At 48.3% G+C, this 19,142-nt stretch overlaps 1 long non-coding RNA gene and 1 pseudogene across 1 annotated transcript; both read left to right on the top strand.

Annotated features, from left to right (window-relative positions):
• The first annotated feature begins 309 nt into the window (after positions 1-309).
• On the top strand, positions 310-1,362 carry LOC144130329 (mitochondrial 2-oxodicarboxylate carrier pseudogene; annotated as a pseudogene).
• A 1,764-nt stretch (positions 1,363-3,126) lies between these two features.
• Positions 3,127-5,946, top strand: LOC144130328 (uncharacterized). Its single transcript, XR_013314071.1, has 3 exons — positions 3,127-3,191; positions 4,743-4,825; positions 5,861-5,946. It is a non-coding gene; the product is annotated as an uncharacterized LOC144130328 (long non-coding RNA).
• Positions 5,947-19,142: the final 13,196 nt, after the last annotated feature.

Raw genomic sequence — 19,142 nt, 5'->3', positions numbered from 1 at the left:
TTTCACTCCCACCTTTCTCCCTTCCCTTACGGCGCGGTTCTGGTGTCCACGAAGATATATGAGATAGTTGCTGCGTCATTTCCTTTCCTCAAAACCACTTTTCAATTTTTATACCTTTAAATTTCACATGATGAGATATTTCGCCTTGATCTGCTTTTATCGACTGACACGCGCGTACGAAAACGTAAAACTCTCTATACTAAGTTCTTTCCGGTGCTAATAATATTTCGTTTTTTACGGAGAAGGGCTTGTCCAATAATGAGCGGCACTGTTCCTCTTTTTTTTCATTAAACAATGCAGAAGAGCGGCCAAAGCACCATCGGCACCACAACCATGTCGCAGCGCCATGATATTCTCAAGCTGTTGCGAGAAGCCGCCATCCACATCGCATCGGGTGGCTCGGCGGGCTTTGCGGAGATCTGCCTGATGCACCCCCTGGACGTGGTCAAGACCCGCTTCCAGATGCAGCACGATCATTTGATCGCTGCAGCTGGTGAGCAGCGATATACTTCAATCGCCGACTGCTTACGGAGCATGATTCGTTCCGAGGGCTTCATGTCCATCTACAAGGGCATCCTGCCACCGATGCTTTCCGAGACACCTACGCGAGCCGTCAAGTTCTTTGCCTTCGAGCAGTGCAAAACTTTGTTCGCTTTCGGCGGCCCTCAAACAGTCTCCAGTCTCTGTTTGGCGGCACTGTTAGCCGGTCTCATCGAAGGTGCATTCGTAAACCCGTTCGAAGTGGTCAAGGTGCGTCTGCAGACGGATAGGCAGGTCGTCGCGAGACAGCCGAGCACATTCGCCGTAGCCAAAGCCATCTATCGGGATGCCGGTTTCGGCCTTCGTGGCCTGAACTTAGGACTGACTTCAACCATGAGTCGCAACGGACTGTTCAACATGTTCTACCTCGGCTTCTACTTCTCGGTCAAGGACGAACTGCCGAAGACGGGGAGCGAAGCATCCACATTCGCCTTGCACTTGGCGACTGCATTCGTGGCTGGCACGGGGGCGTCTGTGTTGAACACACCATTCGATGTGGCTAAGAGTCGAATCCAGGGCCCGCAGCCAGGACCCTCTGGAAGTGTCAAGTACAGGACGTGCCTGCAAAGCGTGCGCACTGTGTTCATCGAAGAAGGTTTCTTCGCGTTCTACAAAGGTCTTGCGCCCAGGATTCTTAGGTTTGGTCCAGGCGCAGCTGTCACGCTGGTTGTGTACGAGTACGTGGACGAGTTCCTCAGGAGCAAGTTTTCGGACTGATTGCGTCAGCAGCTTAGCCCCAGCTGAAATTTGTTTCCGGGAGCACCAGTGATTCCTGACGCACTATGGAGAAGGAGCAAGTCAGGCTTGCTAATGGATCATCAGTTGCCGCTTAAGACCCGCGTGAAGCAGACTACTGTACAGTGTTATAACCGCAGCCTTGTTTACAATTAGCGAAAGCATGCATGCTCCCATTTTTCGTGCTTTCGCTCTTAAGCAAAATAGCGCAAGAATAAACTCATCACAGGCTTCCGGCGTTCAGGCAAAACACTTACGTAAAGTTGGTTTCTGCAGTGAACTATACTGCCGCACAGAAAAGGACGCTTTACAGCGTAAAGGTGAGCCGTGTGTATACATGGATGGAATGGCCCCTGGGCTCGTATTCTGGAAAAGTTCGCTAAGCGGACACCTGCAGAATGCGGCCCCGGCCCTAATGCGAATGCGGCCCTAGGCTTTAGAATTGTCGAGGCCTTCACCAGGCGAACCAGGAAAGGTTCGAGATGGCAGTTAATATAGGAATCAGTGAGGACGTTGGAGAGCACGAACGTGCGCTGCGATGCCAGGCAACAATCACTGTTATTTCTTTGCTACTTTTTTTTGAAGCGATGTTTATTGCCTCAGGGCATAAAAACTATGAAATTAGAGATGAGTAAGATGCTTAAATAAATAAAAAAGGTGGGCTGATCTGATAAAATCAAGAAATGAACGATGATATGGACCCTGTGTCCAGGCAATATAGGAATCCGGATTGTGCGGTGAGAGACCCACTGCCGCCAGGTGCCGAATTCTCGTCGGATTCAGCGCCGGGCAGTCCCACAACAGGTGGTGGATATCCGCCCCACAGTCTCTGATCTTGCAACTTGGACACCCGGGGCGGGGATATAAATCTTTGAAGTGCGGCCACTTGCGTGTCACCGCTGGAGTTAGGGCAACCCTGACCCGTATCCTCCGAAGCGCAACCTCCTCTGCACGGGTAAGACCACGCGGAAGGGTTACCGCACACGGAGGGATTAGAGCACGTGTGCGGCGCCGGAGGTGTTTCGTTCTTGTTAAAAGGAGGGTGGTGTCATCCAGACTGAGGACTCGAGGCAAAGACGAGGTTGGGGTCGAAAGGCGGGTCGCAGAATCTGCGCGGCTTTGTGCGCTCAAGAGATCACGCGGGACCAACTCAATACGGATTTGCTGTGGGATGCCTGCCGCTGGATGTCTTGGCAGATTTCTGGGGTGCAATTAACGCGTCGTAGTAGGCGTGTAACGTGAAGGGCGTCGGTGCGGATGACAATGCGGGCAGTAGGTAGCATGGGAACGGCGGCCACAGAGCAAAGTGCATCTTGAACCGCAAGCATCTCCGCACAGAAGGAGGAAGGAGGTTCTGAGAGGCGAAACCTTGACGTTTTGTTCAGAGCGGGCTTGCAAGGAGAGTTAACTGCCGCTGTTGTTTCGCAGGCCTGGATGCTTGCGTCAACGTCATAACGATGGAGCCATGCGGCAGATTGGCGTCTTGCTCTGTAATTCGGTCACGAAACGACGATGCCGCGCGGGTAGATGATGGCTTTGTTACTTTCTTTCCACTTGTTAGGGCGAAAGAACTGCCAGCTTTTCTGTAACTGAGTAAACACCGTACAGATAAAAGTTAGCGTGATTAGTTTATAAATAGCTGCGAAATCTTGCAGCTTCACTTTGCCCTTGTGCCCATGAATGTGACGCAGCTTGTTAATGGAAATACCGGTGATTTACTTGTTATGCTAAAGCAAGACCTAAGACAATTTTTTAGCTCTTGATGCAGCGTGCATTCTGAAGACGAAGGTGATGGCGCTGACTCGTGCGCATGCGACCTGTCGCGAGCAAGCGCAAAGAAAAGACAAAGATCGCAGGTGCAAACCCTGTCGCGTGCACGCTGTTCGACTGTCTCCGGAGGTCTCTGCTCTGCTATGGTGAGCTGCCGCCCAGGTTACTTTCCTCTAACCGTGCCGCTTTGTTATTCTGTTAGAGTGCCACCGCTCCCTTCAAAGCCGTGTGTGGTACTATAAGCGTAGATTTCGAATGGTTTAGTAGCGCGCCGGGGGAGACCATGTGGGTCGTTTGAACAGCTGCCTCCGGATGTTTTATCTCCGGGTGAAACCTCAGCAGCGTTTTGTGCGGGGTATTCTGCCGGAAAGCGGATAATAGAAGAGCTGAAAAAAGAGAATGCCGGCACTGTCGTTTCAATGACTGTGTGCCGTGTTGTGACCGGGATCAACCGATGGGGTCGAACTTCCGGTAAAATTCTGTGTAGGCTACTTTGGTGGCTGCCGGCCCAGTAGTCTCCTCCTTCTTTATTCGCCGCGGTGGCGTTACATCTATGGCGGTTTTAACGTATCTGGGCGTGGCACGTAGGCACCCTAGCGGTTGAGCTGACAAGTGCCTCTGGTGTTACCTCTCTACTGCGGAATGTACGGCCGCCCGAAAGCTTATTAAGAGTAATAGAACGCGTTGCTTAGACTGCCATCAGCGCTGCGCAGCATTGGCCTCTGGGTCCGACACCATATTGCATGGCGTGTTTGCGGCAGCACTTAATAGCGGCCGCCCTCCAGCCACCATATCATTGACACGGACCCAGCCGCCAAAGCTCAGCGGGACTAATGGCAGCCAATCCACGCGCTCGGGCATTTATGTTAGTGGAAATCGATTGTTCGTCCCTCACAACGGTGGCATTACATGTCGCTGTGCAGGATGACGGCGTAACAATTAATCATTTTGCGACTCTCCCCTTGTTGCCCAAGTTCAAAAGATTTTCTTTTGTGAGTGCCTCGAAGAATCCTCATTGGCCCGAGAGAGGAATGGTTTCAAAGTGGTCAACCTTCTACTCAGCGTTCACTGGCGTGGTGCCTCATTATTTGACTAGCATAAGATCGTAGGAGAGTGGCGATGGAGGCCTGATTCTTTGTGTTTTTTTATTAATGCAGATAGTTTTTTTTTTTGCAAGCTGAAGGTCTGATATGTTTTGTCAAGTTATTAATGAATGAATCTATCCATTGGCTGAGGAGCGATAGCACGGTTCAACATTTTGTGTGATGTGCAGACTTAAGTCGAGTGTGTGGTAATGCAGTTCCTTCGTGTCTTAAAGATGACAATTTTCCACGCCAAAGCAATGTTCGCTACCCGTATTAAAAATAAACATACATTACTGTTTGTTGAAGTGAACTGCATAAATATTCACTTGCCGTGTTCTCTCACTTGAACAAAATGACAATCAATGACAAAGTTGTTCTACGGTTTTCTAGAGAGAATAACATACTGAAGCTACTAGATTGATGGTCCAGGCGCCCAAACGCCACAGCGACGAATTGCAGGATATTTGCGGCCACTACAAAAATCGTAAAATAAAAAATAAACTATTAAGGTGGGTAAATGCTAACGCGCAGGAGAGTGATTCATAGCAATTCTAAGCCATTCACATCACTACACTGTATAGTAAAATAGTTCTTAAGCATCGTTTTTTGCAGTTGGTGTCTGTCGCTGGTGTTGCTGCGTGCTGCTTCGTTATCCTGTCGGGCCGGGCGGCTGCGATGCAGTACGCCCCACTTCAGTAAGTTCCATCCTCTGCAGGTGGCGCCACACAAATGTAATCAGTTTATCTGAGTGTGTACTGGTATCACCACTGCGCCAATGGCGAGCCGTACTTTCCCTCCAACACTGTGCCGAATGACTCGTTGTGTTCTGTCGTGCTCGTCATGCACCGCATTGTGCTGATGCGATATTTTTTTTCGGTCCAACTAATTTCGGGTGCCACTTGACGCCGATAGCTGGTGCATGTGGCAGCAGAAATTCAAAAAAAAAGATATTCTGTAGTCAAAACGCACTGGCGCGCATTCCTGCCATATTGTGCTCAAGTACAGTCGTCCACATACCTGTCTAGATTCCCTAAAAACCGCGCGCCGTGATGGTACACTTGTGTCATTTGCGAGTGGCATTAGGCTCGGAACCTGACTTAATCGAGAAGGCACATTCTCATAGACCGCGTTTAACTCCCCATGTCTTTAAGACCTCTATCAGACTCTCCAGGATAAGGCAGTTGCCATAAATGCACAACAGAGTACGCTGTTTATGCGCTGTAGGCAATTTGGCGAACGACTGCACGAGCGTTTTAACAACTCATTTTAGGGCCATCATTCTACGCTTCCGAGTATCTGAGTATCCCTGCCCGCCATTTAAGCTATACCACGGAACCACATTGCGTTTTGTTTCACGCAAACCTTCCTCCACCTTTATTTTAGATTGTAAAGCTCAAGGGCTTCAGACATAATGGGCATCACTACGTTTTGTTAATGAAATGATAGCACCTCTAACAACTGAGCATCTGAAATAAGCTGCTGTTAACTGCGTTCCCTTCCTTGCTTCCCTTGCTTTAGCCCATGGTGCTTTAGTATGGCATCTGTTACGCTACAGGGATCTCCGTGGCCTAATTTCTACTTATTGCTGTGATTCTTTGTTAAGAGCGTTGTGAAGGCGTGAAGGGATATTTTTCTGCTTCAGAACTGTTCTGACACCTTCCTTATCTGGCGCCGTGTCATTTCGACCGTTGTTTGGGAATGAAATATAACACAACGGTCGTCTTTCGCAGACCCGTCCCGATGAACGATGAAGACCCGAGGAGTGCGATGCGACTTCCAGTGGATGCTACAAGGTCCGAGTGGGATGATGAAAACGGTTAGTTATAGCAAAACGTTGGCGATTTCTTTGGAAGTCTAGCAGGGAGGTACATGTATTAGAAAGGCTACATTTAGAGGTTGGCACTACGGGGTAGTGCTGACCACTGACCTTGTTCTTGAAGATATTTGTATGCAGCTGCTGTTACACCTTCAAAGTAAATCATCGTCATCAACGTCTACATTTACGTGGCTCTGATTATGGGAAAATCATAACTGCAACGCAGTATGCATTGATTCATTTCTGACATATAGCTTCAGGACGCAAAAAATATATATTTAATGTCTCTCTCCGGGTCGGAGCTCAACTTTGTCAGGAGTGGAGTTAGGGATGTGGTCACCGCGCCTAAACCATATTGGCCATTACGGAGAGAATTTTTTCCCTCCTATTTTATTCGATTCTTACACAGCCCATTTCATCTAGCGTCCGATCTTAGAAACAGCGGCGCCATGCCCTTTCCTAAGCTAATGTCGAGAGAACATCGAGCTGTTATATATTTAGGGCCCAGGTGCGAGTTCCGTAAGGCTAACCTCAATATACCGTGTTGTCGTAACTGCTCTCACGAGTGACATCTGCTTGCGTGCTTTCCAAGTGGGACTCGAAAATCGGCGTTTGTTGCGACTCTTGCCAGCGCTGTTACAGTTACGACTGTGTCCGGACCATAATAACCCAGATCACGGTAATTGGTGGTTACACGTGCTCCTGCAGTACACGCCAGGGGGCACCAGGCGGTCCCCTGGACGAACCCATTCGCACTGACAACCGCCAACCGCGAACAGCCGTTACTGAGTTCATCACCATCACTGCCCCGCGACCTGGGCCCAGCGCCGGGACTGGGCGATCCTGAGCACAAGGACAGCGGCACGGCGGGCGCTGGCTTCGGTGCGTCGTGCGGACCTCGCGAAAGCTGCAGCAGCTCGCTGGGGCTCACCTGCCTCAGGTGAGTCACCTTGCTCTCCTGCGGATGGAGACACGTACTCTCGGTAATGCACGACTATAACAAGTGCAAATGAATTATTGCATTCTTACCCTCACGAATGCATTACAAGGTTACATTTTGCCTTTCGGTGCGTCCGGTCTCTCACGTCCGCTCATACCCTCCAGTCCACCCGCGCTGACGCGGAGGAGCACCTGAGCAAAGGCTAATCCACACCTGCTTGGCACCTGCGCTTACCTAGTGCACAAGACTCAGAACTTCGTGAAATGAGCCAGCGTCACTAGCGCACCTACCACTGTAATACATGGCCTTCGATGAAAGGTCGATCTCACCATGCAGCACAGGTGTAAACTCGCGTAGATAACAGGCGCGTCCATGTGTGTATACATACAAGCGTAGTCGTTAGCCTCGAAGGATACATGGGCCTGTATTGGAGCTCCGTGAAGGGATGCTCCGCGAGGTCTCTACGGCATAAACAGAATAAATCTTCCGCGTAATCCAGCCCTAGCGTGGATTAGCGTCCAAGCTTTTAAAAGAAAGTAGGTTGTAGAACGTACCGGCTCAATATTGACTGGTTTATTTATTATCAAGATTTTATCTCTGTGATCACTGTTTCGCAGATAACACGTCGTTTTGCCGTTTGGTAAGCGTTATATCAATGTATCAATTTTTGTTGGAAAGGTTTCGACAGTGATTATTTAGGGTGTGGACATTCTTAGCAGCTCTATAAGCAAGCACATCTTTGGATGCAAATGCCACCAAACCGCCCGATCAGGGCTGTCAACTGCACAGTAAGAAGTTCGAGGCGCGCCACAGAGTACTTAAATGTAACATACTCGGCCATCTGGCATGTTATTACAAAAGCAATACTAGACCCATTAAGAAAAAAGCCGGTACGAGCGCGCGCGCGCATGTGTGTGTGTGTGTGTGTGTGTGTGTGTGTGTGTGTGTGTGTGTGTGTGTGTGTGTGTGTGTGTGTGCGTGTGCGTGTGCGTGTGCGTGTGCGTGTGTGTGTGTGTGTGTGTGTGTGTGTGTGTGTGTGTGTGTGTGTGTGTGTGTGTGTGTGTGTGTGTGTGTGTGTGTGTGTGTTACCAACAATCAGTTTTTCGCGTTTATCCTCGGAGTTCCCGGGTTCGAACCCGACCGCGGCGGCTGCGTTTTCATGGAGGAAAACCGCTAAGGCGCCCGTGTGCTGTGCGATGTCAGTGCACGTTAAAGATCCCCAGGTGGTCGAAATTATTCCGGAGCCCTCCACTACGGCACCTTCTTCCTTTTCTCTTTCACTCCCTCCCTCATCCCTTCCCTTACGGCGCGGTTCAGGTGTCCAACGATATATGAGACAGATACTGCGCCATTTCCTTTCCCCCTCAAAACCAATTATTATTATTATTATTATTATTATTATTATTATTATTATTATTATCCTCGGCGCTGTGATTCGACAGACTTTGAAAGCATCGCACCGGAATACATGAGCTTTCGAAAAGCGTGCAGGCAAAGCAACCTTTCCAGTGTACGTAACTAGCCAATTTTTTTTTTCGAGTTACAGCACCAAGGGTAATAGCTTTAGCTTTTTGTAAATTCTAAATACTGATATGGCTACTACTAACTAGCGGCTACAAACCTTTCATTACAACTAGGTGCCTAATGTAATAGCTAAAAAATTAATTTTTGAAGATTAGTTAACCAGCTTAGTACTTAAAACGATTCAGCGGTTTTCTAGTATCCACCAACACTCGTAAGACTACGCTGTAAAAGCCCTATTTTTCCTCAAAAGTCTTTTTTTTAGAATTACTTAGTCTTCCCCGAAACACCCGGTATACAGACGAACGATATGTATAGGATTATATGAAGTGGCGGTGCTCCGCTTGCTGTGCGAGTCAATGACGTCACCCTATTAACGCGACAGCCGAAGGCCCCGGTACGCGGCCTTCAACTGATATGGCTATTGCCAACGACCCTCTACGGTGGCTCAGTGGTTAGGCGCTCGGCTACTGATCCGGAGTTCCTGGCTTCGAGCCCGACCGCGGCGGCTGCGTTTTTATGGAGGCTAAACGCTAAGGCGCCCGTGTGCTGTGCGATGTCAGTGCACGTTAAAGATCCCCACGTGGTCGACATTATTCAGAAGCCCTCCACTACAGCACCTCTTTCTTCCTTTCTTCTTTCACTCACTCCTTTATCCCTTCTCTTACGGCGCGGTTTAGGTGTCCTACAATATATGAGAGAGATAATGCGCCATTTCCTTTCCCAAAAACCAATAAACCAATAAAAACCAACGATCGGCTACAAATGCTGGTAATACTATGACGCAAAAGCCATATATTTACAGAAAAAACCTATTTTTGAAAAATATGTAAGTCTTCACTGTAACGCCTGATATACTTGTCAGTGGCCGACCCCCATGTGGCGACGCCAGCTTTTCCCGACAACATTCGTACCAAAACTGCCACGCAACCGTTTGTCGTGCAGCATTCCGGGTGGTGTCATACGATTTGTCGTTGAACACAACGACATATGCACCTTGATTTGCATGCCTTCCCACACTTTCGTATCAAAGCTGCGTTGCAACCGTTCGTCGTACAGCGTTCCGGGTGGTGTCGTACGCGCCCAGGGACAGTAATGCTTTCGCATTCCCACACCTAAGCATTTTTAAGAGTGTCTGCGGATTTTTTTTTTTTTCGTGAATACTCAGTGAGATCAACTTCTGTGTTTAGAGCCCGCCTCTCCTCAAAATTCAGCGCAGAAAACAATATTCGAATTTTTTTTCACATTAAAACTGAGCTCTCTAAATAGATCACATACTGAGTGTCATCATTAACGCGTGAATTCGAGAGGCTCTGCATGCAACCAGCTGAACACATAGAAATCATATTTATGACAGTATCAGGCACTAGTGTGCAAATGGGAGATGCTCTCGAAACAGCGGCACCACGCAGTCCCTGTTGCGTAGAATCTTCGAAGCCTGTGGTCGGTAGAAAAGGTTCATTTATCGATACATAGCAGAAGAATTATGCTGAGGTTTTTGCACAAAATCACGTTTTCCTTGAGCAGTCAAAGATACGTCTCCACATCGTTACAGAATCCTGAAATTGAGCATAGCTGTAGTTTGTCCTGTAGCTGAAGCAAATAATCTCGCACAAAATTCCAGATTCGTGAATGCGGTAGTCAAAACCTCGCAGAATTCTTAAAATTTGTCCAAAAGTACGATCTTTGAAGGCCCACTCGATTCTTGAGTGCAATGGGCAGCATTGCATAGCAGGGCTTTAGGCACGGACAAAATTGAAGCTGTTGGAGAAAAAGGATTAGACAGAGTGAGTCTGATTACGAAGGAATTTTTGAAGCCCGACTACTTTTGACGCGTCTTGCATCGTTCTTCCATGTCAAGGATCGAGGGCCAAGACTATCGCTGCGGCTGCGCTGCTGAGACACCGGTGTTCATCAACGAAGGCGGCGTCAAGAAGTGTGTCCGAGGTAATCATCTTGGTCTATACTTGCACCTTTTCTGCGTTTGCAAGGTTAACGCGCAAGGGAGCAAAAAAAAATGAAGGGCTAGTAATCTTGTATCGTTGTCTCCTGTTGTCCACTAAAATTTAGCACCAAGCTAAGTAGTCCACTGCCGTGGTATGCGGGTTCTTGTATTTTAGGAGCACTCTATCCAGCGGTGACTTAAACACTAAACAGAAAAGAGTAGAAAAGGGAGTAAATTTTCTTTCAGCGCATAAACGGAAGTGCGCTGGAGGAAGGCTTACTCCCTATTCGCTCCCAGATAGGGGTATTCGCGTTTGGAGTATACGCACGGACAAGCAGCATTTTTTCGCGGCAAAACCTGGACATCGCGAAGCAAGGCTAAAGGACCTAAACAGCGGTGTTATTATGTTTCTGTTCTAAAGCATGGTGCTGAGCCGCCACCGCTGTAACGGCGGCCGCCCTCCTCGCAGCCAAATCGATGTACGAGTCTTGTGTGAGCCACCTGGAGTGCAGCTACCAGAACCCGAATCTGCAGTGCGTCGACTTCCTGTGCTACTGCCCGCTGCCCTACGTGCTTACTGAGGGCCATCGGTGCATCGCACGTGAGTGGTCCCTGAACTGCGCGTTTCACTCCCTATAGCTGTAGGCAACTCCCGGGCACTGGCAGGGTAGCGTATACTATGGGGCAACCAGTAGCTGGTAACACGCAGTATAGGGCAGCTGCGCATGCGTGCATGCAAAGTTTCAACTGAGTAAGCGCTTCTGACAGGTTGCCCGTGACATCGGTATCTTTGGACATGAAAACATGTTACTCTGCGGTGTCAGCGAACGGAGCTCAAAGTCGACGAAATTGAGGCTTATACCTCCAGTGCTGCCGATTTTCAAAAGCGTGGAGGAGACGCCTTCGTTGATCCAATATGGCAGCGCTATGGCTTGCTGAGCCAGCCTTGTTAGAATCGCGTTTGTTTTAAATTTTCATCGTGAACTAGCGCTTGTTTGTCGGCGGTGATAATATCGTGCCAGCAAAACAGTACTTTTTCTAGAGTGTATAGGAATAAGCGAGAAAGAAGAAATTCCTGTCAGGCATTTGAAAACGGCCGACCTGAAAGCGGTGTAGTAAACGATCGTCGCGCACTCTGGATAGAATTTAAAATCAGTAACATCGATGATGAAGACTAACATACAAGGGATGAATGGCTAAGCTAAGCTAGAAGTGAAATTTTTGTCGTCTGCATTTAGCGTCAGCCATTTAATGTTTTTTTGTAGTCATAATTGTTATTAACCATGTGCTACTTTCTATGTGAACATAGATTATTTTTGTCGTGGGCATCAAGTGTAAATCGAAGCGAACGAGCTGGAAATCTTCCACGCAACTGCTTTCTCGGAACGAATGGTCACGCCTTGAGTTCTTAGTTTGTTCGTAAGCAGCAGATGGAAGGCACTATGAAAGAATTCCTTTCTGCCGTCACTGATTAGAGTCGTTTAAGATGCACAACTGGTACTAGAGAATGTTGAAAAGCGGCGGCCGTCTGTGTGTGTTTGCTTTCCTTGTGTACGCCGCTTTTGGCGGGTTTTTTTCAACGTCAGCTGTGCTTCACTTTTGCAGAGTCTGACCCTCATAACAACATGGTCTTTGCCATCGCGCCCGCCGCAATGCTGATCGCCGTGATACTTATGATCGGAGGAGCTTACACCTACAAAAGGTGAGTGTTTAAGAGAACGCGTTGAAAGGCTGTGCAAATACGCAATCACTTGGTGATAGGAGGGATTAACTTGCGACTTGCTCTAGATAGGTGTATACGCAGGTTACTCATCTTTACTTTCTAATGTTACTCTGTTGGAAGAAAAGCCATCATTCAACGGCGGCGCCTAGTGTCCGGCGCAAATGGAATGGATGTGTATCATCACAGGTCTGGTGGAGCTGGGCCACACTACAGAAAAGCTCGGCGCTACTCAGAAAAAGGACATGCCAAGCCTACCTTTGAGAATGTTTCACTAGTTGCAGCAGGTGAAGCGCAATTTTTTGACAGCCCTCTTACCTGCGCCACGGATGATGTTGTTCTGTTTCTTATCGCTGATTACCCGTATATTGCTTCGGCCCACTCTTTACGGCCGAATGGGGAATAGTGCGAGTCGACAAATGCCGTTCGACTGTTGAGTACATGGTCGCGAGATGGAACCCTGGCTGTGACCGCTCTACCGATGCGCAGAAATGCCCGCGTGATCTGCGGTGTCGACACACACAGAACCCCAGGCGGTCGAGCTTTATCCGGAGAAGTTCTCCACTGTTGCGCATCTTTTCTTCCTTCTCCATACCTTTCCTCACGGTGCGGTCCGGGGTACGGATCCTCCCAACCTCTCTCATCTTCGCAGAGTGGTGGGCGGCGCCGGTGGGGCCGGCGGCGGCTGGTCATCGGCCAGCAGCATCGCCGGCCTGCGCGCCTCCATCGATCGGCCTTCGGACTCCATGAGGCGCGTGTCCTCGTCCATCAGGATGGGACGCAAGGCAGAGGCGAGCCGGCGGATGCGTCGCTCCCTCGACGAGCACGGCGCCGCTCTTCTGCGGGACTCCAAGACTCCCCGCCACCCACCGCGCTACATCAGGAGTAGGCCGCGGGAGCTGAGCGTCCAGGTGGGTCGCCCTTGTCCTGCCTCTTGTCGAAAGGATTGCAGTTGTGCAGCGCAGAGGATGGCCGCATTGCCGCTCTTAAAGCATCGTGTTCGGGGACAAGTAACGAAGAGCCGATGGCTTGAATTATCAGGCAGGACAAACCACAGGAGGGAGCGCTTGAGCTACTGGTGTGTTACATCGTGGCCGTGGGCTTAAAATTCACTTCTAGGCAGGTGCCTGCGACTGTCCGTTCAACTATAGCCACGCCGATTTCGCAGTACTTTTTGTAAAAGGCGCTGGTGATAATCTGGCTGCGGTTTTATCATACCTGCTCAGAAACCAGCGACATGACTACGACGCAGAAAGGTCGCCTACGCGCGCGCCATCTGCCGGGCCAGCGCCGTGCTTGGGGTTTCAGTGGGTCCCACACGATGGCGCTACGACTACCGGTGACGCATGGTGCTCGCTTAATTCCGACTTCTGTAATTTACGTGCTGATAATTACTCATTTGCGCCTTAGTACAGATCTCGAAGATACGTTCCTAAGTAACCCGTGCATTCACCCAGACGCGCCTTTATTCATATTTAATCATCCAGCCGTCGTGGCGGAGTGAAAGCTTCCCCATCTCGTGCGTTTAATACCCTGGTTCGGCTCCCGGCCTATGCTCCGATTGTTTTTATTCTTTAAGTGTGCGTTTATTTTTACGGAGCCACCGAATATTTCCGACGCGCGGTGCTCGCACTTACGACGCCGACGGCTTTTCGACCGAACGAGCTATATACGCTGTCGCGTAGTACGTGCTGGCATACTAGTTAGTTTGGCATTCTAGATCTAAATAGCAGCGCAGATACGCGAACACGCAGGCGAACTCAAGAACCATGAGCGCTTGTGGCGGCGTCTCCGTCTTCCTTTCGTCTGTGTGTGCGTATGCACTATAGCCTGCTATATCTAAGCAGGTCTGGCATATCTCAGCCACGTTTTCATCGACTAATTGGGGATTAGCATGGTGTAATCAGAACAGCTGTTAAAGCTCAGAAAGTGTTCGCAGTTTCGTTTTTTGCTACACAGCAAGAGGCGTAGGTCTGGACACGACTGCGTAGAACGATGGTGAATTTGCGGCTTTTTCGATGCAGCGTAAAACTAATTTCTATCTGCGTGCAAATTTGCTGGTGATTCATCACCACATGCCTATCAGCGTTCAAGCCAACAACGAAGTGTGACAAATTGGAATGAATATGGGTTAGAGTATTATCCAATACTCGTTCGCTTCGCACTAAGCGGTAAAAGAGGGGGAAGGTGTTGGCGGCGAGCGTGCGACAAAATTCAACCTCCTTATCGCGACCCGTCAAAGGTTTACCCTGACCTAAAAAGCTTTCGAAGCAAGCTCTTTACGTACAGGTGCCGTCAAAGGCAAATGGAAGACAATCTCAGCCAAAAAAATTTAATTTTATCCCCCTCATTTTATGCATTAATGAATAAATATATTCAGCCAAACTGTGATTGTGTGAATTACACAATGCAGAGAAATTAAATTATAGAAATTAAATTTTTGCCACATAATCGCCTTTCATTTACTTTTGACGGCGGGTGAACATTGTTATTGCTTCACCATGTATTGCAAATCAACATAATGCACTGACTTACCGGGGTAGTCTGCTCGGTTTTTAGTGAGTAGTCACAAAAGCCGTTTCCTTAAAAATTCTAAATGAAAACTGATGCCTGCTGAACATATTTAGACCGAAACCGCAGAGTCACTATGAAAATGTTACGGCAGGAATGGCTTCACGTTTCCATTCCGCTTCTGTCTCCTTCACCCTTTGTCAATGGTCGAAGTGACGCCGTGTTGCTACTATTTCCTTAACCTGCCACCCGGCAGAAAATAGGAGGGGACAATTAAGCTTCGTCTTAAAGGTGTGACGTGATAGCGCAATTTGATTCTCGTATATGCAGAAGGACATTCTCTACTTTACATTCATTGTGCCACTGCCCTGCGATGTATGCAAGTGCCCCGAGCAGTGGGCCTTCTCCGGCCCAGGTTGCTCTCCCGATCGACCAATCATTACATTAACTGCCACATGCCACGGTGGGAGGTTTGCTCACCATCCGATGGGCAGGTTATGATGACGCCGCAAGGTCACGTGACCTAGGTGGCCCACCTGTCTTCTAGGTTGCTCTCAGAAAACCACCTGGGAACGGGGCCTTTAACGCGTTAAAATAGGATCGATAAAAAGAAGTTACATTAGTGAATGGAGTGTTCTCAGCCGTGATCCGGTAACGAGCTGTTCTCTGTCCCGTGCACTGGCGACCGCAGAAGCCGTTCTTTCAAGGCGTCCGCGCCAAGGTGGCCAACGAGAAGCCTTCGTGGACGTCCGATTCGGAGAGTGTCGTGCCGCGTCACTCGAACCCAGTGCCTATCAAGGCGGCGGCCAATGAGCGGCAGATCCTGCCAGTGCAAGAGGAGGTGGCCGTGCATATTATCCGCAAGAGCTCGACATCGGGGCCGGACTCCCAAGAGCCGTCCAGTTGAGTGACGTCCACTACAGAACACATCTCTATACGCGGCGAGGGTTCACGCTTACTTCACTCTAGATGCGTTGCTGGGCAGTCTGCTGGGTGTAGCTACCCTGAATTAAAGTTTTAGGCCTAATACAGGACCCGACCGCGGCGGCTGCGTTTTTATGGAGGAAAAACGCTAAGGCGCCCGTGTGCTGTGCGATGTCTGTGCACGTTAAAGATCCCCAGGTGGTCGAAATTATTCCGGAGCCCTCCACTACAGCACCTCTACTTCCTTTATTTTTTCACTCCCTCCTTTATCCCTTCCCTTACGGCGCGGTTCAGGTGTCGACCGATATATGAGACAGATACTGCGCCATTTCCTTTCCCCAAAAAACCAATTATTAAGAATTATTATTAATACAGGCGTTCACGCTGGCAGACCCGAGATGCGTTCCTGAAACTTTTGAATGGTTGTTGATAGCTCTCCTCTTGCGTGTTTTGAGGTGGTTCGAGCTTTTTTGTATCATAAAGTACGTCTGTTTATGTAATCACGTCTCTGTTGCAATGCCTCTTTGGTAAAATTGCATGGGCAGCATGGTGGCCTTTTTCAGAGACGAGAATTCGCAAGCACATGTTGGCGGTTGTTGCTGTCGTCAACTTTTTATTAGTGAGGGTCGATATTAGCCAGGCTTTCTGTGCGTCCTCGTACGTAACATTGTAACAGCCGCAAAGATGCTGAACCAGGATTCGTTCTCTTCAGTGTAATTTATGATTCAACAAAAATTAGATTCGTCGTCGATCGTGAGCTAATCCTTGGAAGGGATACCTGAGGCGGGTTATTCCGCGATGCTATTCCAGCACCGCAGCTGGGCATTACAGCTACAATGACTTCCATAATACACGAGTCAGTCTTGCGTGCAGCTTCGTACGGAGGTTTTGTACAAATGCATGACACAATTATAAACACTGGTGCGGCTCCGAGTTTCCCAGAGTCCAAGGTTGATTTTCTGCCACGCGTACCATGCAAATAAGTGGTCGAGCATAGCGATTTAGTCATTGGTTGGTTGATTCCGTTTTTAATGAAAGGAAAATGCCGCAGTAACTGTCTCACATATCTCGGTGGTCACCCGAACCTTGCCGTAAGGGGAGAGATAAAGAAGGTAGTGAGAGAAGAAAGCAAGAGGTGCCGTAGTGGAGGGCTCCGGAATAATTTCGCCCACCAGGGGATCTTTAACGTGCACTGACATCGCACAGCACACCGGCACCTTTTGCGTCTCGCCTACATCGAAACGCGGCCGCCGTAGCCGGGTTCGAACCCGGGTACTCCGGCTCAGTAGACGAGTGCCCTGACTGACCACTGAGCCACCGCAGCAGGTTCTTTCATGTTTGATTTCGTGCCTGTCTGCAACCAAGCTCATCAGAGTACTCTCCGGATGCTGTCTTTGCTCCCTCAAATGAAGTCTCCGCTATAGATATAGCCTGACTGTCTCAGCTGCTGGCCCGGCTGGTGTCCCTTTGCTGTTCATCTTCGCTTGCTCTTTTAGCAACAGTAATGGTTCTCCTGCAGCATTTGTTGTACACTCTGACTAAGTGTGTGAAATGTACGCAGCCGAGGTTCCATGGATGCGCCAGGCCCAGGAGGAGCTCGGCAGATGGGAGTCTCCGTCGCGGCTGCTGCCTCGGGACGACGCGCTGCACAGGGTGCTCCACCAGGCCGAGGTCAAGGTCAGCGTCGAGAGGCACGGCTCAACCAGCGATGGCGCGAGGCCGCTCCCGTCCAAGTGCGTTCCCCTCTGCACCATCCTTGTTCAGCTTGTTTAGCCGGGAACACGGTTTAAATGTCGCATGTCAGGTGCTAAAGTTCGAGATGTCGATAGGGTTTCCTGACCGACTGCAGTAACCTTTCTGTCCCGTTAAATACGATTGTCATTTACGCCTTGCTCAGGCTTAAGCTCTAAATATATTCATGGACGACGTAGGATTAAGCGCGAAAGGGAAGACATATTCAATCGTTATGATAAATCACTGACAATTTGTCATGGGAATTACACATTTACATCATTTGCTCTTCGGCCGTGCGAAAATTATATTTTTTGCGACATAAACTTAGAAACTACACGTAACGCAGAATTGCTTGCTTACTATTCATTATAGTTAGACCTAAACTTGAATATGCATACGTTGTTTGAGACCCGTTTACTAAACAAAATATTGAATGTCTCGAAAGCGTAGAGAACAAAGCTGTGCGATTTATCTATTCGTAATTCTCTCGATAGGACTCTCCCTCGCAAATAATGCGTGATAATGGCATTGAGCTTCTTGAGCAGCGAAGGAAAATCTACGATTGCGGGTGCTTTCCATGTTTTTTAATGGAAATTTAGCAATTAACCCTTCATCCTATCTGTCTCGTTAAACGGCCTACTCGACACCATCATCCGAATTCACTAACTCCTTATTTTGCACGGACGGATGTACTCAAGTTTTCATTTTTCCCCGAACTATAACAGACTCGAATGGCTCGTTATGAGTTTTCATTGACTGATTCATCGTTTATTTGTATTATTGTTGTTTTACCACCCTTCTTGGACCTGAGAAAGGTTTGCAGTATGGAATAAATAAATAAATATAAATAAATATTGCTCAATCTAAGCGAAAATTACTCCTCATGGGTTTTATAGTACCGGTTGGTGCCTTCGAGCAAAGTTTAGTTCAGAAAAGGACACACTTTTACTGCATGTCCGCTGTGTGCAAACTGCGCGACCTAAATGCTTTGGCCCTGGCTTCAAAGACAATAACCAGGGGCGGGCGATATGGCTTGCTTTCTGCTATGCTGTTAACCTGACATTAATGTTCGGTGCTCATGAAAATGTGCCATTTTGGTAGTGAAATTGCGAAAGTTCTTGAGAAATGCAGGTAATATGACAAGTTTCTTCAAGAATAATTGACCATATGCACCAATAAGACTGTGGGAACTGAAGTGATCAGCAGATGAGAATACACAAGCGTATGAACGAGGCCATTCAAACGTGTTGATGAGCTGCGAGTAATAGGGGCAAATTTCATAATCTTATTATAAGTTTCCATAACGTTAAAGGCTGATACTGTCAATAAGTTATTGATGTTTCTTTTGTTTACTAATTCTTGGACAAATTTTTTTTAATATTGCAATATGTAATATTCTGATGCGTAGCGCAGCAAAATCTTTCTTTAAAACCTTTTCGCCGCTCGCATCGAGCAGTTAAGACTGCCATGAAATCCAATGAGGAACTTTTTCGACGATAGCAAAAAATGTTACTAGAAAAAATAAGATTTCAAGCTTGCCGACGGGAGATCTGCGGATACATTGGTTGTTACAGTGAAATCTTGCGATACGTAACAGAACAGGGTTCATAAACTCTTTCCCGTTGCAAAATCCTTTTGTCCAGAATTGTTGGTTATGAATAAGTTAGGAATATTACCAATCGGGTTCTGGCTACAGCTCGGGCCAATGACAAAAATCGAACAGTGCCGAAGTGACAAAAATGAAATAGAATTCTAATTATTCCTGAAGGAAACATAGCTGGAAACACTACGCCAGCCACGTTATCTGATCTGCTTCTAATAAGATTCTTGTCGAGTAATACAACGCTTTGTGCCATTTCCACGCCTGATGAAGCCCACAAAGAGGTCAAGCACCCTTTTCT

Source organism: Amblyomma americanum, chromosome 4 (assembly GCF_052857255.1).
Source record: "Amblyomma americanum isolate KBUSLIRL-KWMA chromosome 4, ASM5285725v1, whole genome shotgun sequence".
Lineage (NCBI taxonomy): Eukaryota > Metazoa > Arthropoda > Arachnida > Ixodida > Ixodidae > Amblyomma > Amblyomma americanum.
Note: the sequence above shows the minus strand (reverse complement) of the source record. Positions and strands in the feature narration are given on the sequence as shown.